This window comes from Toxorhynchites rutilus, chromosome 2 (genome assembly GCF_029784135.1).
Source record: "Toxorhynchites rutilus septentrionalis strain SRP chromosome 2, ASM2978413v1, whole genome shotgun sequence".
Classification (NCBI taxonomy): Eukaryota; Metazoa; Arthropoda; class Insecta; order Diptera; family Culicidae; genus Toxorhynchites; species Toxorhynchites rutilus.
In genome coordinates this window covers 85,098,347-85,122,477 of record NC_073745.1, presented here as the reverse complement: position 1 = coordinate 85,122,477, position 24,131 = coordinate 85,098,347, and the positions used below count along the sequence as shown (strand labels likewise).

At 38.8% G+C, this 24,131-nt stretch overlaps 1 protein-coding gene across 4 annotated transcripts in view; it reads left to right on the top strand.

Annotated features, from left to right (window-relative positions):
- Positions 1-24,131, top strand: part of LOC129764956 (transcription factor Ken 2) — a 164,797-nt gene that overhangs the window by 21,305 nt on the left and 119,361 nt on the right. Inside the window, exon 1 of one of the 4 annotated variants that reach the window (XM_055764651.1) lies at positions 11,140-11,234. The exons of 2 other annotated variants lie outside the window; for them this stretch is intronic. The gene's annotated coding sequence lies outside the window, so the exon portion shown is untranslated. Of the gene's footprint in view, positions 1-11,139; positions 11,235-22,084; positions 22,204-24,131 lie in introns of those variants that run through there. One more of the 4 variants, XM_055764648.1, reaches the window with a different exon arrangement.

Below are 24,131 nucleotides of genomic sequence, written 5' to 3'. Positions count from 1 at the left end.
ATAAGTTTCAATATAAGCAATAAATGAAGTGAAATAAGAAAAAAAAGATAATAAGAAGCAATGTAGTTATGTAAGAGAAATGATAAGTAATAATATAACTATGCAATGAACGTCAGAATTATAAATTTAAATGTCTTAAGACTGAGGGATAAAGAATAGACGAAAAAAGGAGACTAGAAAAATTTTCATAACTGTTCAAAAATGTATTGAGACTCTATATATTTAAGAATAATGAAAAGTAAAATTGTGGGTCTAGAATAACTGACGAGATGAAAAATATAGAGAAGCAAGTGACTCAAAACAGATATCATAATGTCATGCCGTTTCACATTGTTCTTTTAAAACGAAAGTCACAGTGGGTCACATCTGGTGAATACGGCAGTTGTTTACGATTTTTTTTTCGGAAAAACACTAATATGTAGATGGCAAACAGTCAAAACAAAACAAAAAACATTCACAAATCCTACACCTGATTAAATTCCCAATAATAAACATATCGATAAATAGTTGGAACCTCTGGTTGCTGCTACCTTTTTTATTTTAATATTTATTATATAATATTTAAATAATATAATTATTAAATATAAAATTATATAATATTAGAATTTTTCTTACATGAAATTCTTCGTTCCCACGTTTCTTTTCACTATTCTCCTTTAATTACTCCTCGTATAATGATACAGATTCAGAACATACTTTATTCACAAATAGTTAAATACGGTAAAGCCTGTTTTTGTGCGGTTTTTTTTTGTGTGATTTTTTGTGCGGTTTTCTGTTCTTTTGCGCGGTATATGAAAATAAGCATATTTGACGAAGTTATCGTCCATTTAGTTTTTTCGATGATTTATATGCATTTCAGTGCGAAAAAAGCATATTTACGTCTCAATTATCCAATTCTGAAATCATTCAAATTTTTTTTTCAAAATGTGTACCGAACACGGTTTTTTAAAGCTACTGGTGAAGTGCACGATTTTTTTTATGCGATTTTTTTCATGCGGTCCCTATCCCCCGCACAAAAAAAAAGGTTTGCCTGTATATCAAATATTGATCAATTTCACAATCGTTGCATGTTAATTAACTGATTTCTCTTTTCCTTGTTTATTTTTTCTCAACTATTTGTCCTGTTACAATTTCTTTTTCCACTGTATAGATGCTCTTGATCATTTTTTGCGTTTTTTTCATTTCTTAGTTAATTATTTTTTTCTATTCTTTGTTCCTCGTATGGTTCATACTTTTCTTCATCTTTGTCATTTTTACGCGATATAATATTACTATTCCATTTATTATTTATTATTTATTATTTATTATTTATTATTTATTATTTATTATTTATTATTTATTATTTATTATTTATTATTTATTATTTATTATTTATTATTTATTATTTATTATTTATTATTTATTATTTATTATTTATTATTTATTATTTATTATTTATTATTTATTATTTATTTTTTATTATTTATTATTTATTATTTATTATTTATTATTTATCATTTATCATTTATTATCATATTCTTGCTATTGTGCACTATGTTGTGATTATTTTCTCTCTTAATCCAGTATGGGAGATGTGGGTAACTTCCAAAGCAAGCATTTTGAGTAGTTGAACTTCAAAATTTGATTTACTGGTGGATATATTTCGGTAGGTAGGTTAACATCGAAGCGACATTGAGCGAAGTAATGTGTCATTTGTAGGTGAAAATTTATGAATGGTTCAAATAGTTGTACTGGTGGTGTAAGACGGACAGCGAAAAGTTAGTGCCCAAACTTGCGCTTTCTTTCTTCTCAGTTGTTGGATGGACAAACGATGATAAAGAGAGAGAATTAAATAATAGTTCCATAGTGATCCTCTTGGCCTTCCCGGAATCTGTCAGCGAATGGTAGGCTCTTGCTATTTTGTTTTGGGTATGGCTTTCATATTATCTTGTTCCTAGTGTACAGTACAGTGGATAGTTTAATGATTTCTGTATTGAGAAAACAAAGTGATCATGCTGAACAATCTTTTTTTTTGTGTTTGCACCTCATTTTTAGTTCTTCATTGCATTATCCGCGGGACCTTGCCATTCTATTACTTGGATAATAAGGATCCTACTGTTTTACGGTACCTGATTTTCTTACCCCGAATATTATAGAGAGGAAAACTCACTCGCACTGGTATGAAACATTTGACCGATTAATTCGAGAAACAGTATACAAAACTGCGACAAAAGTTTTATGATGGTTATTTAAACTGCTTTACTATACGTTTCTCATATTATCATTATAATTTTTAATTTTTTTTTATTACTCACGTGTTTGTGTTTTCGACGTGTCGTTATTATTTTTTTCATAGTAAATACTGTTCATGTCATTTTATCTCACTCTTCATTTAGTGGTGATTATTTCAATATGTTCGCTAGTGAATATTCCCATTCTTATTTAGTTATTAAACTTATTGTGTTTCTAGCGATTACTTTTGTAATTTTTGTTCTAAAACTTATATTCATCAACAAGTTTTTGTGATTTGTTTTCTCTTCTGCTTGATTGCTTATGATTTTCTCATCAACGTGAACTTTGGGACGTGAGCCTGTGTGTTTCTGTGTACAACGTGAAACTTTTCAATTCCTGTTTCATGACTTTCGATATTTTTTAGAATTTTCTCACATTACAAAAAGCGGGGATCATGATATGGGTTTTTAATGAGTTCAACAAGTCTCGGGATCAATAAAAGGTTAACGTGTGCGTGCGCTCATGTTTCTCTTTACTCGCCTTTCCCGATATAATCCGCTCGCAAGGTTACCTCACCAAGCTGACTAGAACGGATTGATTCAGACAATCATTTTACCAGATCAAGAAAATAACAAACAGCCGCCAAATGTGCGCACCCTTACTTTCAGCCAGCGTATTATTTTTCTTAGCATCAGCAGAAACCTCAAAGACTACATTCACTTCAACAACAACCGAATTTTTACGCTCCCACGCGCCGATCAAAGTGTGTACGCGCGGCGGTGGTATCACGGACCCGGGAGTGAGCGGCGCGAAAAGCGCGAAATATTAACGAAACTTGTCTGTTTCGTTATGATGAGAGAGAAAAAGGATTGCGCCACCTTCTCGAGATTCTATCCGCGCGTTCGCCGCGCCGTTGGTACACCCTTCGACTTCGGGTTTTCTCGCCTCTTTCACTGTGGTGTGCTTTATTGCGGCTGAGCAGGCAACGGATGAGGCTTTGGAGCCGAAGCTCGAAAGTCAAGTTGGCAGCAGCAGCAGCGTTGCAGCGTTGATTGCATTATATATGGCCACTTCTCACGATCTCAACAACGCTTTCGCAATGACAGCAGCAGCGCCAGCAAAACGTGAATAGAATGGCTGCAGCGCCTGGTGTTATTTTTTTTCAGTGGTCGTTTGCGGAGTTCCCAGACATAAATGCTAGTTTCTACAAATCGATCCGCGTCCGAGTGCGGTGCATACTTGCAATCCAACCCCCCGGGGGGCATCTTCGAAGGCATATTTCGGGAAACAGGTTGTGCTTAGCTGATGTCACAAATTCCCCGCAGCTAATTGATATTGCCATCAGCTCATTCGACATTTGTTCATTTTCTCCGATTTGCCAAAGGTCGGTTCTCGTCTCCGATCGCATTTTCTCTGCCCTCCTCCATTCGATCAACCCAAACACCATCCGAAGATGACGCAATGTGAGAAGAGCGCTTGTGAATTTTCCATTCCCTTTCACCCATGCTGATGATCTGTCCCCCCTGATCGATGCTATTGCAAAACACTACTCTCGATCTTAACCACTGTCAATATTTGCTTACACTCACTCACACACACAAGCTCTTCTCATTGGCGCTCTTTCCTCCAGTAAAAGCGACTGTGAATGGCTTAACATGTAGTTGTAGACTGCAAACAAACCAACAGTAGGAGAGAGCTTTTCCACATATGCTCTTTCTCTCGATGCGAGATGTGAAATGGCGAAAGAAACCGAAAACCGTGTGTAATAATCTGCGTGCGTGTGTGTGTAGGTAAAACGCTGTAATATTTACTACGCGCGGAGTTTTCCCATGCGTGATTGACTGACTGACTTACTTACTTACATACTAACTAGGCGATTCCGGCCGACCAAGACGACGACGACGACGAAGACGATAACAACTTTATTTATTGATTGTTACGCGAGTGTGACGACGAGCGGCAAATGACAAATCCACCTAATAATTCGCGGATGGTTCGTGGATTCGGAATGCACAGGGTCTTTCTCGAATTTCATCAAACTTTACAAGTCAGCTCATAACCTTTTTGAAGACATATTCTTTTATTCTTTATCATTTTTGTTTTATTTTCCTCACATCCTTAAATTCCTGTTTACTTTCCTTCTTATTCGTATCTTACTTTTCATTTTTCTTTATATGTTAGGTTGTCTCAAAAATTTGTGTCGCATGCAGGCCGTTTATGGCATCGGTTTTAGTTGGATTTTACACCGAAATGTGCATCAATAACGCACCCAGTCTATAGAAAATGAACCATCAACTGTTCTCGCATCCGAAAAAGGTTCTTTTTGGCATTTGGTGAAACTGGAAAGGTACAGTGCACTACAACCTTGTCCCTGAAGGTGGTACGATCAATGCTGACGGAAGGCGATCTGGCGTAGTGGTAACATCCATACCTCTCACGCAAAGACCACGAGTTCAATTCTCACTTCCGACATTCTTCCAAAAATGGAAGTAAAAGTGACGAACCAGCCGAAATGTGCTGAAAGTCACTATAATAGGGAAAAAAAAATCAATGTTGAGAAATATTCCATTTTCTATCACGACAACGCAAGAGATGTCAACGTTTAATGATGATTCCTTCGTTGTGTCCCTGTTTCATATCGCTCCTATCCGATCTATAAACTTTTACTTAGTCGCGGCAATACATACACACACTCTTTACAGATACACGGGCCAAAGGTTGTGCAGTCCACTGATCATTCAACAAGAGCCAAAGGTTGTACCGCTCATGACAACTCTACACGAGCTGATGTTTGCGACGGCTAGTGACCATTCTATCCTGAATTCCTCGAGTCGAGAAGACGCACTACGCTATATATGGGGTACAGACTACGGGGTGTTGCTGATTAATGGTCAGCTACATCCCAATAGGAAGTATCCCGTGTTGGGCACATGTACAGATCATTGAAGACAACAACATCACAATTACGAAAACACTTGTAATACTAACCTCGAGTAATCGGTTACATATTACTAACATAGTTATAAGGCAAACATTGTCGAAATATTGAACTCCCGTCAGGTTGACGCCATATGAGCCTTAATAAAAATATTTATTTTGGATAAAAAAAAAACGCAAGATCGCATGTTGCGTTTTCCGTAAGGCGAACATTATAACAGTTCTACTGGGACGTTCTACCGCATCCTCCGTAGTTCCCAGACCTTGCTTTATCCGATTATTAATTGTTCCTCTCCTTAAGTGAATCTCTTCGTGGTAAATCTTTCAAATTCAGAAGCGAAATAAAAACGCACCAAGTTTTGAAAATAAGCAAATAAAAATTCGGCTTCCTAAGCGATGGAAGCAGGTTACAGAATAGAACGGTTCATATGCTATATAAATAAAAAAGTCACAGGAGAGTTGTGTCCGAGACACGACCGCATAGTTGACGTAGGATTCCGTGTCACTCACCTTACTTGCAATATAAAAATGCCCCCGACTTGCATCTATTTGCAATGCCGATTTCCCCTGGGCACCTTGGTTTTGAAGTCTCTGTTAGGGAATACATTTCGGTTGGAACAAAAACTCCCCCTACTTTCATGTATGACGCAAAAATTTCATCAATCCATCACGAAATGACTGAGCAATAAGCGTTTGAAATTGGATAAATTTCACGATGTACTCGATTTTCGATTTTCAATTTGTACCCCAATATGTTCCCGAAAGACGTAGTCCTACGTCAAAAGGAAGGCCAAATGTGTTGCTAAGCGCGAAACCCGAGGAAGTAATCGTCCGATTTAAGTCATCTTTGTTTTGTTGTGTTCGTCTCTGCTCATAGATCAATGTTATGGAGAAAAAAACATCGAAAAATCACTTTTACTTCCTCTCTGCGAGGAGTGATCGGATTTTTCGCTACGCATCGGATCATTCACTACGCATCATACAAATCGATCGGTTCCGCCTAGAAAATGTGCTGTAAGTTTATGAGTTTGATGCGGTTCTCAAATTCCCCTTTTCTGTATGATCAACGACGACTGTCAAAATGACGATTTTCACTGTACTTCGTTGTTGATCGAAATGATCAATGGTGGCGATTTCAATGAAGACCCCTTTTTCTCGAAAAGGCCTGGTTTAGATAGCTTACCATCAACACGAACGAACAGTCAGAAGTGCAATGAAGTACTTCAGTACCATTTACTGCTGCGTTTGCATCGAAAACAATTTGATAATTGGGTAATTTGGCATCAATTCATAAAATCTGGAAGGTCATGGCATGGTTTAAAGAATAGAGGCTTCAGATTGTTGTTTACCAAATCAAAACCCTGTCAGGAACTTATGAGGAGCGATCGTATGAAAAGTAAATGCAGCTTACAAGCAGTATGAGTCATTTTAAGAGCTTAAACGAGCAGTATCCTCTACGTAAAGGGTGTGTCACATCAAATTGCATTACGGAGAAAATGCTGTAGAAATTTAATTTTTAGGAATTATATCTTCAGCTTCAGCTTCAGAATTAATCCTGTGCACTCATTTCGAGAATCCGGAGTTGTCACATCGGGACATCGGTAAGATGCTGGGAATCGTCCAATCCACGGTCAGCAGAGTACTAAAACGATACTTCGAGAACCTAACCATCGACCGGAAGGTGAAGAACGGCAAAAATGGATGCTCCGTCAGTGAAAAAGATCACAAGCGCGTAGTTAAGCAGTTTAGACGTGATCCGAGAAGTTCGGTCCGGGATGTCGCCAAAAAGCTGAATTTGTCAAGTTCATTCGTCCAGCGGACCAAGCAGCGGGAGGGCCTGCGTACATACAAGGTTCAGAAGGCTCCTAACCGCGACGAAAGGCAAAACATGGTGGGGAAGACGCGAGCCCGGAAGCTGTACACCGAAATGCTGACGAAGCCGCATTGCCTGATAATGGACGACGAAACCTACGTCAAAGCGGACTTTCGTCAGCTGCCGGGCCTGTTGTTCTTCTCCGCAGAGGACAAATTCAGCGTTCCGGAGGAGATTCGCCAGCCGAAACTATCCAAGTTTGCCAAAAAGTACATGGTGTGGCAAGCGATCTGCTCTTGCGGAAAGCGGAGCGCCCCCTTCGCGATGACCGGCACGGTAAACGGGCAGGTTTACCTTAAGGAGTGCCTACAGAAGCGCCTACTACCACTATTGAAGCAGCACGAGGGCCCGACCATCTTCTGGCCGGATCTCGCTTCGTGCCACTATTCAAAGAACGTGTTGGAGTGGTACGAAGCCAACGGGGTCACCTTCGAGCCAAAGGAAATGAACCCGCCCAACGCGCCGGAGCTTCGCCCAATAGAGAAATATTGGGCGATTATGAAGCAGGCCCTCCGGAAGAACCCAAAAGTTGTCAAATCGGAGGCGGACTTCAAGAGAAAATGGATTTCTGTTCAAAAAAAACTACAACCTGACGTTGTACAGAATCTTATGGACGGTATCAGAGGTTTTGAATAAATGTCATAATAGGGATATAAGTTGATAGTTATGGTTACTTGGGTACTGTTGCTTTCCATTGTTGTGTGTAAGTTCGGATGATACAGGATTGAACTAATAAATAACACCGTGAACTACTTACGTGGTTTCGATGAGGCGTTTTGGTATGCCTTTTATGGCAGATGTATGACTGGTGTAGATACTTGACTGAATGATCGTTTGAACGGAGGATCGGGACAACTATGAACTCGAAACAGGTTGCAGGTTGCTCTAGTTTGGTTAGCATATCCCACATTCCCCACACACACATAATTCTAATCATAGAACAAACCCTCCTCGGTAGAAATCCGTGTTCCCAGGGGTCGTTACCCATAAACGACTCATAAATCCGACATGGGAAACCGGGGGGCAACTCCGATGCGAGTGAATGTGTCTTGACACAGTAATGTGATCAAACCACCGAGATTCGCTAGGTGGTGCGCTCTCTTTCGATGATACAACCGGGGGAACGTGAATTGGAACGCACGGACGGAATAGTTGTGTGTGGACGAAGAATGCAAACGACTCCTCTTGATGAACCGTGGGGCCAAGTGGTGCCCGAGGTGTTTGTGAGTAGATCGAATGCTAGAGAAGAAATAGTGGTCGATTGCGTAGTCGTCGTCGTCTACGTCATCTACGTCACCATCATCGACGCTCTTGTTGTATTTACAAACAACACAACACCACAACCTTTGAGTCTATTTCTCATTCGGCTTGTTGTTGTTGGTGGTGTTCATTGAGTATTGAAATCGTTCGTTCGTTCGTTCGTTCGTTTGTGTATTCGCTGGTAGTGGTTTTGGACTTTCGCTGTCGCTGCCGCCGCCGCCGGGTGAAAGGAGGAAGTGAGAGGCGCTTTCCATGCACAACACAACTCGCTGTCGACTCTCGTCGTAAATGGCATTTTATTGCGGCCGACCCGATCCGTGAAGTAGATCTTCATGTTCGAGTCCCAGTGAAGCGCTCAATGGCGGCGGCGGTGGCGACAATGCTGGGGAAGTGGTATGAAATTTATGCTTGTTGCATAATCTCGTTTCGTTCATTTCGCTTTCGTTCACTTCCAAGCCAGCACAGCTGGAGCTGAAGCGTAACGTGCGCGCGCTGGGAGGAGGTTGGGAGGGCCCTCGACCTTCCCGAAGCCGACAACTGCGCCCAGGCATTGTTTGGTCGGTCTCGCGCGTAGACCTAAATAGTTGGCTGGAACCGGAGGAAAAGCATAAAACCAACGAGAGAAACTACACATATTCACACTTCCCGAGGGGGCTGGGAGTCACCCAGGCCCTGTGAGAGGGACGCGCGTATTATGCTATTATTGCCTTTTCTGGCTCTGTTCCACGTTATTATTTTTCATTTAGCGTAATACACGCGCGCGCGTTTGTGTTGTAATGAAGCGGCGAGTGCGCCACGCGAGATGCGGAAAAAAGATGTTGGAATAGTTTCTGGGAAGAGATGGGGTGGGCAAAACCGGCCAGGAGAGGTGGGGAATCAATAACGAGATGTGATTCACTGCCGCGTTCGAAGCGAGAGTGAGAGTGTGTACCCCGGCTGGACGGTTCATGCTCAATATTTGCAATGCAACACGTGGCATTTACAGAAAAGCATTCTGTCTAAAACGAAGAACGGGGCGGAATATGTGGAATTAGACCACAGATGAGACTGTAGTTTTGGTTGGTTGACTCTCGACAATTTCGGTTTGGCGAGGCGTAATGTATCTAGTCGTTGTTCACTCTCCTTTCGAGTTATACTTGATAGTTGTTGAATTGGGCCTTTTTACGGCCTAATGAACATATTATCTGCTGATCGTATTTTGTTTTATAACAGATTTTCATACTCATTCTTGAATTTCACTATTATTTCTACATCGCTTCATTGGATTATATCCTCATCTACTAACATGCGTAGGTCCTTTGAAAAGTGTTAGGCATACACGGAGATATCACGTCTAACATCAAATCTGATATGTCACCGTTAGAAACCATCCTCAGGGAGCTCTCAAATCACATTCAAATAGGTTAATAAAGCTTGTGTTTTTTTTGCTTTTACATTCAAATGTTCGTCATATATCTGATGGTTGAGCAACTGTTATATCTGTTATATGAAAAACAAAGTTACAAACTAGAGAAAAGATATAAATCAAGGCATTATTAGCTATTGTCAACTTATTCCATGAATGACAACGCGGACTTCAAAACTGCTTAGAGCCTTTAAGATTTTGCTATAATATAAGTAGTACCAAACATATGAAGTTATTTTTATTTTCATCTTATTTGTTTATTTCAGGCTCATTAGCGTTTTAGCTGTAACATAGCTGAATTTTAAGGTTGTGTCCCATTCACCCGAAACACGTTTACCCGAAGCACATTTACCCGAGTTTAACGCATACCCGAATGACATTCACCCGAATCTAACAAATACCCGAATGCAACATACACCCGAATGGACATTTACCCGAATGAACATTTACCCGAATGCAACGTTTACCCGAATGCGACATTTACCCGAATGGGATGTTTACCCGAATGAAGAAGGTAAAATTCCGACAAATCAGTTTATGAGCTTTGTCGAATCTGCTGTTAGGAAGTTACGAAGTAAACTGAGAAATTGTAATGAGGAAATTCGAAAAAGATGTTGAAGACTTCGCTGTGTTATTTTTAGAAATTAGTGTAGGCACAATTGATGTGCTGTGTTCTTTCCTTTCCGTATTGCTCTTTAAGACCAAGAGATCATTCAGAAATGAGCATGGGTTATGAAATATTCTGGAAATTAAACAGGTAACTTTAACATAATTTTTTTTAATGAAAATGTGATGTGAAAATGCGCAATTTTTATCATGAGTTTATTATTTCGTGATGAAATTTATTTTGAGATCAATGTAATGGGGGCGAAGTCCCCATTTAACGAGGATAAGGAATCGAGGCGGCACCAAGCAATCCGAGTAGGCCGTCGACCCGCCGTCGGAAGCGACGGCCTCTCGCAAGCAAACCTGTGTTCCACCGATTGCCCGGTTTGTTTGAACCATAGCAGACGATCCTTTAGTCAGGTCGGACTGCATACGTTTACCTGGTGCATTACGTTTACCCGGTCAATTATGCATGTCATGCATTTTGATTGCCTGGTTGCAAACGTGATGCACCAGATAAACGTATGGCGTCCGACGCTCGTAAACGAGTTGCGTCATCCATAAGAATGGATGGACTTAATAATACGTTATAAAACTGCATTCTTTCACTTTTCATTATTTTGAAAAGGATTTTATTCAATGCTAGTATCTCTCGAATTGTCCTTCCCACGAAAAATACTTTTTGAATGGAAATGAAAGTATGAGACAAATATGATCTTTATATATCACTGATCAGAATTAAATATACAAATACAAATACAAATATAGTAAAATTTGTGTATTATTTGAATATATCCTTCTTTTGGGTAAGTGTCGCTTTCGGGTAGATGTTACATTCGGGTAATTATTACATTAGGGTAACTGTCGCATTCGGGTAATTGTTACATTCGGGTAAATGTTACATTCGGGTAGTTGTAGCATTCGGGTAAATGTCGCATTCGGGTAAGTGTCAATTCGGGTAGATGTTACATTCGGGTAGCTGTCGCTTTCAGGTATTTGTTACATTCGGGTGAGTGGAATTCGGGTGAATGTCTTTCGGGTAACTGTCATTCGGGTGAATGGGTTTCGGGTAAATGTGACACAATCGAATTTTAGTCGTGTACATGTCACATGGTTATCATATCTATAATTAGCACATTGCACAGTTGTCATTTTTCGGTGTAAGAGTTTCCTTCTATACCATTATATTGGTACATATGGTACATTTACACAGTAGCCATTTAGTCGCAAGAGTAGTCTTTCTGTTCTTCCATTAACCAAGTTAAACCACCGGACAGCGGAGACAGTTGATATGATCATTGTTGAGTTATTAATAGAGCAGCAGCCCGATGTGTTTTGCAGAGCAGAACAGTTGTATGGATGAATCGATCTTATTTCGACCGTGGATCGATCTTCATCGCTGATGATTGTTGCGTGGACGTAGTTATTCTGTAACAACACAAAGATGATCAATGAGGGCCCTGAGTTTTGAACTCACGATCGGTCGCTTACTAGGCGAACGCGCATGTGGCTACGGAGACCCCCCTAAGAAGTTATTTGAACAGCTCAAAACCGGTCTCACAGAAACACTCAACAAATCGAAGATGGCTAAAATTCGATCTAATTCCAGACTTGATAAATGCGAAGAAGATCCCAAAAATTTAGTCTTTTAGAAACGAAGTCGTGTTTGACAAAAAAAGGAGTATTCAATATTAGGACTTTTGAGATTAGGACGTGAACGTTAATCCACCGGATTTTTTTTGGAGATGGTGATGATGTAGTCTTGAATTAGAGAGGCTTCAAACTTTTTCAGTTCTTGGCAGCCCAAATGTCCATCCAGCAAAGGCAGCCCTTTTTGGATGGAAACCACAAAGGGCTGCCTTTGCGGTTTTCATCATGCCACCCCGCATTTATCGTGATACACATCTCAACAAACACCAACCTGAATTTGTTAGTCCAGGTATGCTGCACTGTAGCAAGCTATGAGTAACAATTTCAGGGATGAGACGTTTGAATTTGTTGAGATGTGTGCCTCAAAAAATGCTAGATGGCATAGTAAAAACCTTAGAGACAGCCATTTGTAGTTTTCAACGATCTTATCCTAAAGAAATAATTATTGAAACATTAATTTTCTCTTTCTTATTTCATCTTTATTCAAGTAATTATTGTTTGCATTTTCAAATAATGCAAACTATATCTCAATTCATGGTAAACAACATTGTATTCAGAAATGTTTCGTCACAAGTTTATTCATCCAAGTACATCTGCAGCGCAGCATTACGATTTTTTCTGAGGTGCAATATATCAGCCATATCGAAATGTTTGCCCCAGCCCATTCGATTACCCGGGCCAGTTCTTATGCTTGGGTCAATGCTGGACCTGGAAGTACGATCGCAGTCTTTGTCGTCCTTATTCAGTACCAGAGCGATAATTTTCGCATTTGAGTATTCATCAACGCAGAATTATTCCTCGGGGTATTCCGTTGTTTCAACTGTGTCGATGTCCATCTGGGAATTGAACAATATACGCAAAAGAACGTCGTCTTCGTGCAGCAGTTCTAACTATCCAGCCTATATTTTCCAAGATCGTTTAATCACTGTTTCGAAGACATCCATCCAGGCATCATGCAGCCAAAAAGAGCTTTGTGCGCGCCAATTAAGTAAATTAGATGAATTCTAAATGTGCTTTCATGACAGTAAGATCGATATAATTTGTTTGAGTGAAATTTGGCTGACTGCAGATGTCCCAGATTCTCTTATAGAAATTGATAGTTACAACATCGTTAGAAATGTTCGCAACTACAGCCGTGGTGGGGGCGTTTGTGTTTATTACAGAAGCTTCCTGAAGTTCAAAGTACTTTCCGCATCAGAGATACTTGTCGGGGTTGGTAGCATGTCTCGCACTGAATTCATGTTTCTAGAGATAATGCATAATTCGGAGAAGTTTCTTTTGGGGGTTTGTTACAACCCTCCTGGAACAGATTGTTCTGAACTTTTTTTTGACAAACTGAGTGATATATCTGTAAATTTTCAAAATGTGATACTTTTGGGTAACTTTAATACCAACTTCAATAGAACTGATAGTAGATCAGAAAGATTGAAGAGTTGTCTTGACTTTTATGGCTTGAAATGTATTAATTCTACGAACATTCATTTTACCTCAGGTTGTAGTTCGTTAATTGATTTATTTTTAACAAATAATGCAGACTTTGTTTTAAATTTAAGCTAAGTTTCTGCACCAGCATTCTCAAGACTGGGCCTCTTATTATTCTCATGCTTTATCAATTATCTACTTTATCTTATGACCAGCATTTTTCATTGATCCGTTCAGTCAGATTGAGCCAAGTTCATTTTTTAATACAGTAGAACACCGATTATCCGCGAAATAGTCGGGCAAAGTCACCGTGAATAACGAGAATCGATAAAGGACTAAAAATAAGGTGCAATCACAAAATAAAGATATATCAGTATGAAAACTATGAAAAATCATCAAACTATCCATCGTGTACCGTGTCAGATAATATGAAAGCTATGACCAAAACAAAAGAGTAAGTGCCTACCTGTCACTGACAAATTTCAGGAAACTCTATAGAACTCTGTTACTGACAGCTATGAATAACCGTAAATACACTCGAAATGCACTGCGGTGCATAAAACTTTCTAGAATTCGATGATGGGTAGAACAAAAAGTCCCCTGATACAGAAAAGTCCTAAAAATCACTGAGAAAATCTTCCATTTCCCCGTTTTCAACAATACGAGATTTTTTGTGACTTGTTTTACATTCGCCATGGTTAATAGCACATGGTCCTAGAGTTGAAAGTTGAACTGGATTTGTTTGACATTCTCTTCTTTTATGGCTTTCTTATGGCATCCAATAGAAACTTTCATATCTTTGAATAAAAGGAGTTGATAGTGTAGAATGTAAATCCAATATACGGTTCGAAACAATTCCTTAAAATAAATCAAGGCTCTGGAGTAAAAATGGGACGCATTTTATAGAAAAAAAAGACTCAGAGTCATAAAAAGGTGCTACTTCGTATTATTTACTTCATCTTCATCTCTCATATGCTCCTATTCCTGCTAAGCATTTTTGTCCAATGTTATTTTAACAAGACATGTTTTCTTTGTAGTTTTATTAGCGATAGTTAATGAAATCCACATATCTTACTGAATCACATAATAAGCTTTGAAAACATGATCGTTTAATTTTTGTTATATTTTGTTTATTGTTCAGGAATGTGGATGAAATTTGATTCAAGTAACTTAATTACTTAACTTGACTTGCATTGAATTAATTGTAGAATTTCGATTGCATAGAAGAGTCGCATTATGGATTTTTGGTTCAACTAAGGAACTGATCATAAAGGGTATCCGGGACATGCTCGAAATATGTTTGGATGTGATCAATGAGGTTCTGATCAGCTATTCTAATAAATGAAACTTTTTGAATTCTGAGTAAGTAAAGGTGGGGTCCGTATTTCCTGAACCCTACATCCAACCCAAAATTTGTTCCTGAGATACACACCGTCCATTTTTTATCACATACGGAACTTGGAAACAATAAAGTAAAAATCTTTTCGCAATTCGGGTTTCCAAATCATTTTTTAACTAACACCACAATATTATTAAATTTTCATTTTTGAGAGTCGGGAATTTCGCGCAATCATGCGGCAAAAAGTCGCGAAAAATGCGCGAATTCTCAAACTGAAATCGAGTGGCCACCCTGTAATAATTAATGTAGCAAAATTTTCGCTGGTTTACGACTTTTGAGGCTTTCATCTTACATGCTTCCAACTCCTATAAAGTTTCGTCCGTTTCAATCATTGCTTCTTCCGCATTTTATGTATGGAGATGTTTTTCTGTTGAACGCGTCTGCTCGAGCGTTTGACAGATTTAGAATTGTCTTAAACTGTTGTATTAGATATGTTTTTAATTTAGGTAGATGTTCTAGAGTGTCTCATAAGCATCATGTTCTACTGGGCTGTCCTTTCGTGAATTTTTAAAGTTGCGAACATGTCTTACTTTGTTCCAAATTATTCATTTTCGTTCCCCTTACATACTTATTTGAAAAACTGACTGCCTTTCGTAGTAATCGTAGTAGAAACTATGTGATACCACGATATAACTCATCGCATTATGCACAAACATTGTTTGTCAGGGGCATTGGTTTTTGGGATCAGTTATCTAACGAAATTAAGAGTATTGATAGTGTGAGTGGATTCCATAGGGAATGCGTTAAATGGTTTAACAGGAGGAATCAACAAAATTAATTGATTAAATTTAGAATTATAGATAAGTAAAAGTAGATTGAAGAGCTCAATGAACTAAAACTAAATGTAGAAATAGAGAATTCCTTACGCTACAATGAATTGTGAGTCAATAAATAAATAACGATTGTCTTTCGGATATCGAAACCCAGAGCATTCAACAACATTCTGTTATTACAAGGTCCTTCCAGGAGCCGATCTGGCGTGGAGGTAACATCCATACTTCTCACGCTCAAGATCACGAGTTCAATTCTCACTCCCGACATTCTTCCAAAATGGAGTCAAGTTGTTGGAAAAAGTTGTTAGAAGTTTCTGAGTCGAGTCTAGCACTGTTTTATGCGCCCAATCGAACGCACACGCCCACCGGTGGCACGCCGATTTAATTTGTGTCGATTACACAGCGCCGTGCAGTCCATTGCCAGTCGTTTGCGCGCGATATAGTAGTAATGTTATGCGCACCGAGAACTACTTTCACTTGGCCCAATTTCGGTCACGTAATCACTTTCCATTTCAGCGTTTGCGCTTCGCACTTACAGCGCGATCGGCGTTCGGGGCCACGTGAAATTCGAGCTGCTCAGCGCCAGCTTCAAAACGTTTATATGGGTGTGCACACATACAAAACTCCCCAATCGGTAACGAATACACTCCAAAAACGCATGCTGCGTTGACGCATGATGATCAGTTTCGATCGGCTGCCCCATCGCATTGTGTGCAATAACACCGTCCGGTCAGCAATAGTTGACTCTCATAAAAATGTCAACTTATGCTGGGGCCGCGGCGCGCACACTTAACTTTCCAAAAGCGGCCGCTCGGCGGCTCAGCGCTGAATAAGTTTGTTAAGAAAAACCTTCGTATTTCGATACGCGTCTTGCATCTCTCTACGCGCGTTCACGAGGACACTGCGGCGGCGGGTATGTGGCAAGAAAAGGGAAATTTACCACAACAACCATTTACGGGGCGGATGGAGAGAATGCTCGACCGATGGGTCTTACATAATTGTGAAACTTGAAAGCAGCGCGGCGTTGAAACGGAAGAGAAAATGACCTACAGATCGCCCCGACTACGGCTACGTGTGTGACTCAACCGCGATCGTTCGCGCATGTTAGCGCGGATATGTTGTTATTTAATATCAATATCAAAAACTAATAAACTATATCACCTCTCCTATGGGTAGCGCGCTCTCACTCTTTCCACACGCTAGAAACGGTGGCGGTGGCGACCTTGAAAGCTCAAAGTCAACGAAAACGCGACTAGCGCGATGACGGCTGTTACGTGTTCGCACGTACCTCCGGGGCTGACCATCACATAAGGCAACCGCGCACACGCACCGTCCACTCCAATCACCGGACCTTCCCCAGCTGGTCACACGGAGAGGAGGACCCCAGTGTTGAGCAAGTGTGCAAGACTGTGTTTGACCATGTGTGGCTGTAGGTTCGATCGTTTCCTTCGCTTCCTGGGCGACACACATGATCGACCCCCGATGGTCGCCAACTTTCAGCTGCAAAACCATCAGGGTTGCCAGTTTCTCGGACGGAGAAATATCGAAATCGCCTCCCCCCGAAAGTAGGTCACTAATATGTGTGCCCCGTCCTCCAAATAATCTTATCTTATCCCTCGGCAGAGAAAAAAAGTCCGAAACTGGATCATATCAACAATTCGTAAGCGCACAGACTCCATCGTCTGGTAATTACCGAAACCGCAGCGCCTAAATTCTGTCGCTTCTCCTAATTAGATAACACTACAACAAACAATAGCGCGAGAGAGAGAGAGAAAAAAAACCTTCACCGAACAAACGTTGTAAATTTTCACGCTCACTTTTCCGCCTCCGCCACCGTTGTCAGGTGAATGTGATTGTGACTGTGTTTATGTTTGTTGCTTTCTCAAGGCTCGAGATTGATTGTACACACGGTGTTTGGTTTGGTGTTTAGGCAGTGCAGCGCGGAGGGCCCCTCTCCCGTGTCGCGGTTCGTGAGTCGCTCAAGGTGGACCAGTGAGTGACAACAGGCAGCAGTACGGTAGCGATACGGGAAGAGTGCCTACAGGTGGGCGACACCTGTAGTTGACAATCGCTACGTTGCGTTCTTCAATCACTCAATCACATGAACAAGAACAGAAGGTAACGATTGAAGCGAAAGTTGTGGTATGCTTTGGTAAACGTGTTTTGTTTTCACAGTGGATCCACCTCTCTGAAACTCGATTTCGATTGATTTTTACTCAATGTCCAGTAAGGAAGGACAGTCAACAGGATGTTCACAAACACTCACAACTTATTGATGCGTATCGTTGCTGATACATTTTGAACTAAATTTATTACAAAACACAGACTCGCGCAACCCTGGTTCAAAGACTATGAACTCCAAATCTTTTCACAAACAAAGCCTTGATTCATTGAAATTCAAAGACGAATAAATAACCGAAACGCCTGAACTTAATCCCCAAATTCTTTTACCTTCCCATTCAACCATTGAAATTATATTATATTATCCTAACATTACTTATGCTTATTATAGTTCGTTTCAACTTTACGACTTTTATTTTTTCTCGTTTTTACGTGACTTCTTCTAAGTATTTTTATCGCCATTTGTGTGTTTTATGTGCTCTTTTAGTCTGTTTGTCACTTTTCATCTTTCTTGCCATTTTTCAATGCCTCGTCAACATTTGAAATAATTAATCTGATATTTCATTTTATTTGTTCCAATTTTTCCATTTTCCTTTCTTCAATATTTGTTTTGTTTTTTTTGTCTTTATATATTCCGCTTATTTATTCGTCTACTTATCATGCTGCACGATCTTTATTTTCAATAATAATTGAGATCGAAACCTTTTTCGCACTTTTCGTTTCACCTTTTTTCGCGTGTTTTTAAATATTATACAAGTCGTACTCGATTATATACAGACTCGATTATATGTGATTCGATTATATACAGTTTGGAAGAAAATATTTTTTTATATTTCAAATATGACTTATTTCGAGAAGAAATGTAATCTTTCAACGTTAAAATGTAATTCAAGGGGCTATTACATGTACAGTGGGGTAAAAATCGCGATTTTTGAAGATATTGCTTGAATTTTCACCAAGAATTGTTTATAACGATATTGCAGCCAAATTAAGAAAGATAGAAGTTGGGTGTCAAAGAAAAAATTGTAGAGCGGTTAGAGAGCTTCAATTTAATTCATAGAAACAATCTAGTTTAATATAATTTTTTACGATGAAATGAATAATAACACATTAAAAATTATTAACTTTTAAGTTTTTCGCTTCCAAAATATTATTAAAATGAACTAATTCAGATGTTCCACTACTATATCCTGTACTAAATCTTCCCGTCTTTCAATTGAAGCATCAGAATTCCGTTCTTCCGTAGCGTACTTTGTAATGTTGAGCCAGTTTGAGGCAACAAAGTCCGAAACAAAAAAAAAAGGTCCATAACTCTGTCATTGTTGAAATTCGAAGATATGCGTAGAAGGATTTTTTTTCATCAAATTTGATCGTCTATCACTTCCTGAGAGAATTTTGGTATTTTTTTTTTCATGTGAGAAAGGTGTTTTCTGATTTTAACTATAATCCGATTTTAACTATAGTCCGCGCTGTATCAATATTTCAAATATCTCATTTTATTCGTTCCTATTTTTTCATTTTCCTTCCTTCAATATTTTATTTTTTGTCGCTTATTTATACTTTTAATCGCTATGCTGCACGATATATATTTTCATTTATGTTTTCTACGTAAATCCTTACAACATACACAGTATGTTCAATAAATAAGGAGACTTTTTATTTAAATCATGGAACACGTAACGCCATCTGTTGAACGTTGATAACATCAGAAAGGTAAACATCAATCACATCACATCACCTTTCAAACGCAGCCGACTTTATGTAAATCGGTTGACAGGTTTACACGCTATTTAATGACAGTTTGTTTTGTGCTTGTGTCGTAAAAATACAATGGAACAAAGAGCAAATATTAAATTTTGTCTCGTGAATTTTTGATGAAAAACAGATTTGTGCCATCGACCACCCTCCGTATTCTCCGGATCTATCACCATGCGACTATTCTCTGTTCACGAAACTAAATCTAATATTTGTTCTTTGTTCCATTGTATTTTTACGACACAAGCACAAATCATACTGTCATTAAAAAGCGTGTAACTGTTTAACCTGTCAACTGATTTACATAAAGTTGGCAGCGTTTGAAAGGTGAGACCTTTACCTTTATAATGTTATCAACGTTCAACAGATGGCGTTACGTGTTCCATGATTTAAATAAAAATCCCCTTATTTATTGAACATACTGTGTATTTCTATTACTTATGTCATCGTTACTAGTATTACTTTAATTTCAACAAGTTATCTACTCTTAAAATTGACACAAGTAATATTATAAGTAGTAGTCCAGTCAGTTATCGTTTACCAAGCATGCGTGATAATCGTCTTTTACAACCCCTCCCTTAGCCCACTTATTCCATTTTTGTGGTAATTTGATTTCGTTATCTTCATCCAACTTCATTTATATATTTTATGTTGAATGTTCTTTGTTTCATGTTCTTTGTCTTTCTTTCAACCTTCCATTTCTTTCATTCACCCATTACTTGTACTCAATTATTTTATGATATTCATTCCATGTTTATTGCCTTTTTTTTTGCTTTGTTTATTTTCTTCTTATTTTTGTTTTGGTTTATTTAGAATTTTATTTAACTTCATTCTTATATTCTGGTTTTTCCCATTTCTATTTCAAGAATTTTTTTTTAATCCTTCTGTTTTCAATTTACTTTGAGTCCTTTGAGAGCGTTTCTCTTTCTATATACGTTCCTTTTTCCTCAATTTCTCTCAGTTCATATAGAACTATTTCTCAACTATATGTTCTCAATTATCGGATAATTTTTATCCTTTGGTCATTTCATCTTTTTTTCACTTATTCTATTTCAGATTTGTTTGCAATATTTCATAATTTTTTATTTCCATTTATCGCAAATGGGAATTTTTCGCAAATGTTTAAACCTCAAAAATTGCTTGCGTTAGATATTGTGTAGCGAATAGCTCTCCGAAGTTTAGTATAACTCACCGCGTTTGGCCCTTAAGGGGGGACCCCTGTCTAGAAAGTCGAAAAATAATGAATTTTCGTGGATTTTTTTCAGATGCGAATAAAGTGAAGTATTCGTGAATTTTGGTTATTATTCAAGGTATATTTGAAGATGTATTTTCCATTTTTTGAGTGCACAAATAATGATTATGTTGACAGCTGGATGCGTAGATACTGTCTGAAAATCGGTATCTTGCTGGTGGGAAGCAACGGGGTATCGTAGAACAAATTCCAATGAATATTTCGAAACATTAGAACAATGCCTAAAGCGTTACATAGGGGTTTTTGAAAATTCGAAAAATTGCAAATACGGCGGCCATTTTGGGTAAAAATGAGATATTTTTCATGAAAAATCTCTAAATAGCGATTTTTTTAAAATCGAAAAAAATAGATATCAAAACAACGGCTATGTAACGCCTTATATAATTCTGTTTTACATGCTGATAAAAAAAATCAGCCAAATCGGTCGAGTAGATTCTGAGATATCGATACCACCAGTTGAAATAACATGGTTTCGAGAAAAACCGAGTTTTAAAATTCGTACAGCAATTCTATATCCCTTGAGGTGACTTCATACTTTTGGTTGTAGCTTTCCAACGAAATCAAATATCGAAAAATCCTTTTAGGACAACTTTTCTGAGGGCATAAGCTTCCCAAAAATGCAAAAAACAAAAATTCAATTTTTTCGATTTTCCAGGGGTCCCCCTTAAAGGTCCGGAAGTATGGTTTTCATTAATAAAATTGCTTATATTTCGAGAATGGTTAGTGTTAGGATAAAACATTTGATATCATTTTTCATCTAGAATTGCATGTGAATTCTATTTTCATAGAACGTTTTTTTTGGATACAATTTTGCAAAGGATTGACATTTCATAATGCGTATTTCCGTGTTTTTAAGCTCGACATGACACCACTATTCGTCGAACTTCGTTAAATTAATACATTAATACATACAATAATCGCATAAAAAAAATGATGAATTCATTATTTTTCTTTTTTTTCCGCGGCACTGAAAAGTAAAAGTGTTATGCCACTTCTCCATTTCTATCATTTCTATAACATTGTTGGGAATTTGAAACTAGGCACGAGATTCGCAGCACACGAATCGATGATAACTCGGACATGAGTATATGAATAGGCCATGAGAGCAGCCCCAACAAACCTAACCTATCGCAATCATCCAAAACAAACATCGGTACGCAAGTTTCGCTCATTGAACATTGGACTATCGCGTGGAAATCAATTGTGAAATTTGGTAACTGATAAGGCCAATAAGGCCGAAAGAAGAAATTTAGACATGTGATAGTTCCCTTGAACGCGGATTACATTTTTCAAGTTTTCTTTTCGGTAGTTCGTTCGGCCCAAGGCGCGTATTCTTATCAGCGCATGATAACGGCGCTATTCCCACGAAATTATTCGTTTTTTTCGGATGATACTAGGTCAATGGTGCCCAATGCTGACCCAATGTTAGGGTTTTTATCATTGCTCTCCTGAATTGTCCATCAACTAATCTTTATTTATCTTTTTTATTTGCAGGTAATTATCTAATCAAGTGAATGAACTTGGAAAAACAACAAAGCTGTGAGTAGAGCATTGCAGTTATTCCTAAAATTTCGTTTCGGAGAAATTTTGCTCACACGTGACAACATAGTGAACATTTAGGAGATAAGATTTCTTGATACGCAAAATATCAATCAAAACAAAGCCACATTTTACGACGCGACGCGCACTCGTCAAGGCTATGCTTGTCAAAATCGAGGAGCCGATTCTAATCGATTACTCAGTCCAAATGGTGGTGACTAACCTTTGCTTACTCTCAACAGAGGCATTTCTTATGTTTGCTCTCTATTTGCAATAGGTGATACGATAGCAGCGAGTGGTACCTGTTTTGGTTATCAGTTGAGCATGTGTCCAATTGCTTATCGCATATTGAGAAAGCGTAGCCTTTCTTTCCTGTTTTTTTTTCGATGCTAATATTGGACCCATCATCACCTTCATTATTTCATTGTAGCAGTGACATATTCCGAGCGTGAGCGAGCATTCTTTTCTGCCTACTCACCTACTTCACTCGAATGCATCCCTTCTAAATAATTAGTCAACTCATCGCTGCTCCTCGATGGGGCCGATCTCTGGGCGGTAATTATAATCCACAACCGCCAATAATAGCGATCGAAACAATTGCAGGCGACGACGACGACGACGTGAACCGTCAAAATCGTGCCTAACCTCACACGCCTTCGGATACGCTTTTAATTACCTGCAAATGCGCGCCCGCATTGTACATCGCGAGAACACCTGAAAGAGTGTGCCATTTGCCACCAAATCCACCGTCGAGTGCCCGCGCAGCAAGCATGAATCCAGCAGATATCTGCGAATCCGTCTTTATCAACAACCATCATCATTATCATCGTTACCTCTGATTGGATGTTATTATATCCCAGAGTTGATTGTTAATCTGATTTCCCACTTTTTTGTTGTTGTTGGAATCATTCCCACAACATAAGAAACCAAAGCGAAGGTCTTCAAAAGCTTTCAATCGCGAGCTTAATTGAGTCATTCGGTTCTGTCTGTCATCGGAAACAAAACAAAACCTAGAATCTTGCGAAACGTCAACATAATCAAGGGTTGTGGCGAAATCACCTATGAAAGGAATGATGACAGCACAACCTCTTCGGTCACTTCACGTCACTAGAACATTGGATGTCCCCAAAAACGAGAAGATCGATTCCGATGATAATCGAGATGCACGATTCAAACGTTGTTGCGAAATGAGTGTGTTTCATCGTGGTGCTGTCATCTCGTCATAGTCATCGAACGCGGGGCACACGATCTCTAACGATCGAGAGCCCTTTTTTCCGCCATTCGCCAAAGCCTCCCAGAGTTGGCCTTATGCTCTTGCTCTGGCTCTGGCGATGGCGGTGATTGTGATTGTGGATTTACGCTAGCTTGCAACTTTGTTGAGCTACGGTTACAATCTAATGGAATTAACTTTCGAAAAGTGTCCTTGTCTCGAAGTGTTTTATTGCTGCCATGAAACGTGTGCGGTATGGGTAGTATTTCAATTACGATCTTTCCAAATGTGACAGGAAGCGCGAGATGTCGAATTGAAGAGTACAATTTATTTGGGTTTTAAAATTGGTGAATGGTTTTAATTTTCTTAGCGAACACTGCTGCTTCCCTCCTACTTCTCCTTATTTAGAGCTCTGATTGTCGGTCAGCTTTTTTTATTGGTATTTTTCGATTTATGATTCCCGTCAAAGTTATCTACCGTAGCCGTCTAGTTTTTTGTTCTTCCTCAAATAATTATTTTCTTCTCCTTAAATCACACTAACGTTCAAAATACCTTAAATTCCTAGTAGTCTTATTCAATAGCAATTGGTAGAGTTCCGATGAAGAATAACATGGGTTTGGATTGGCAAACTGTGCGTCTACCAGTGCTGGTTAACAAAATTTAGTACGACGAAAAAATCACCAAAAACGCAGTTTTTACAATTTTTGTTGTATTGCGT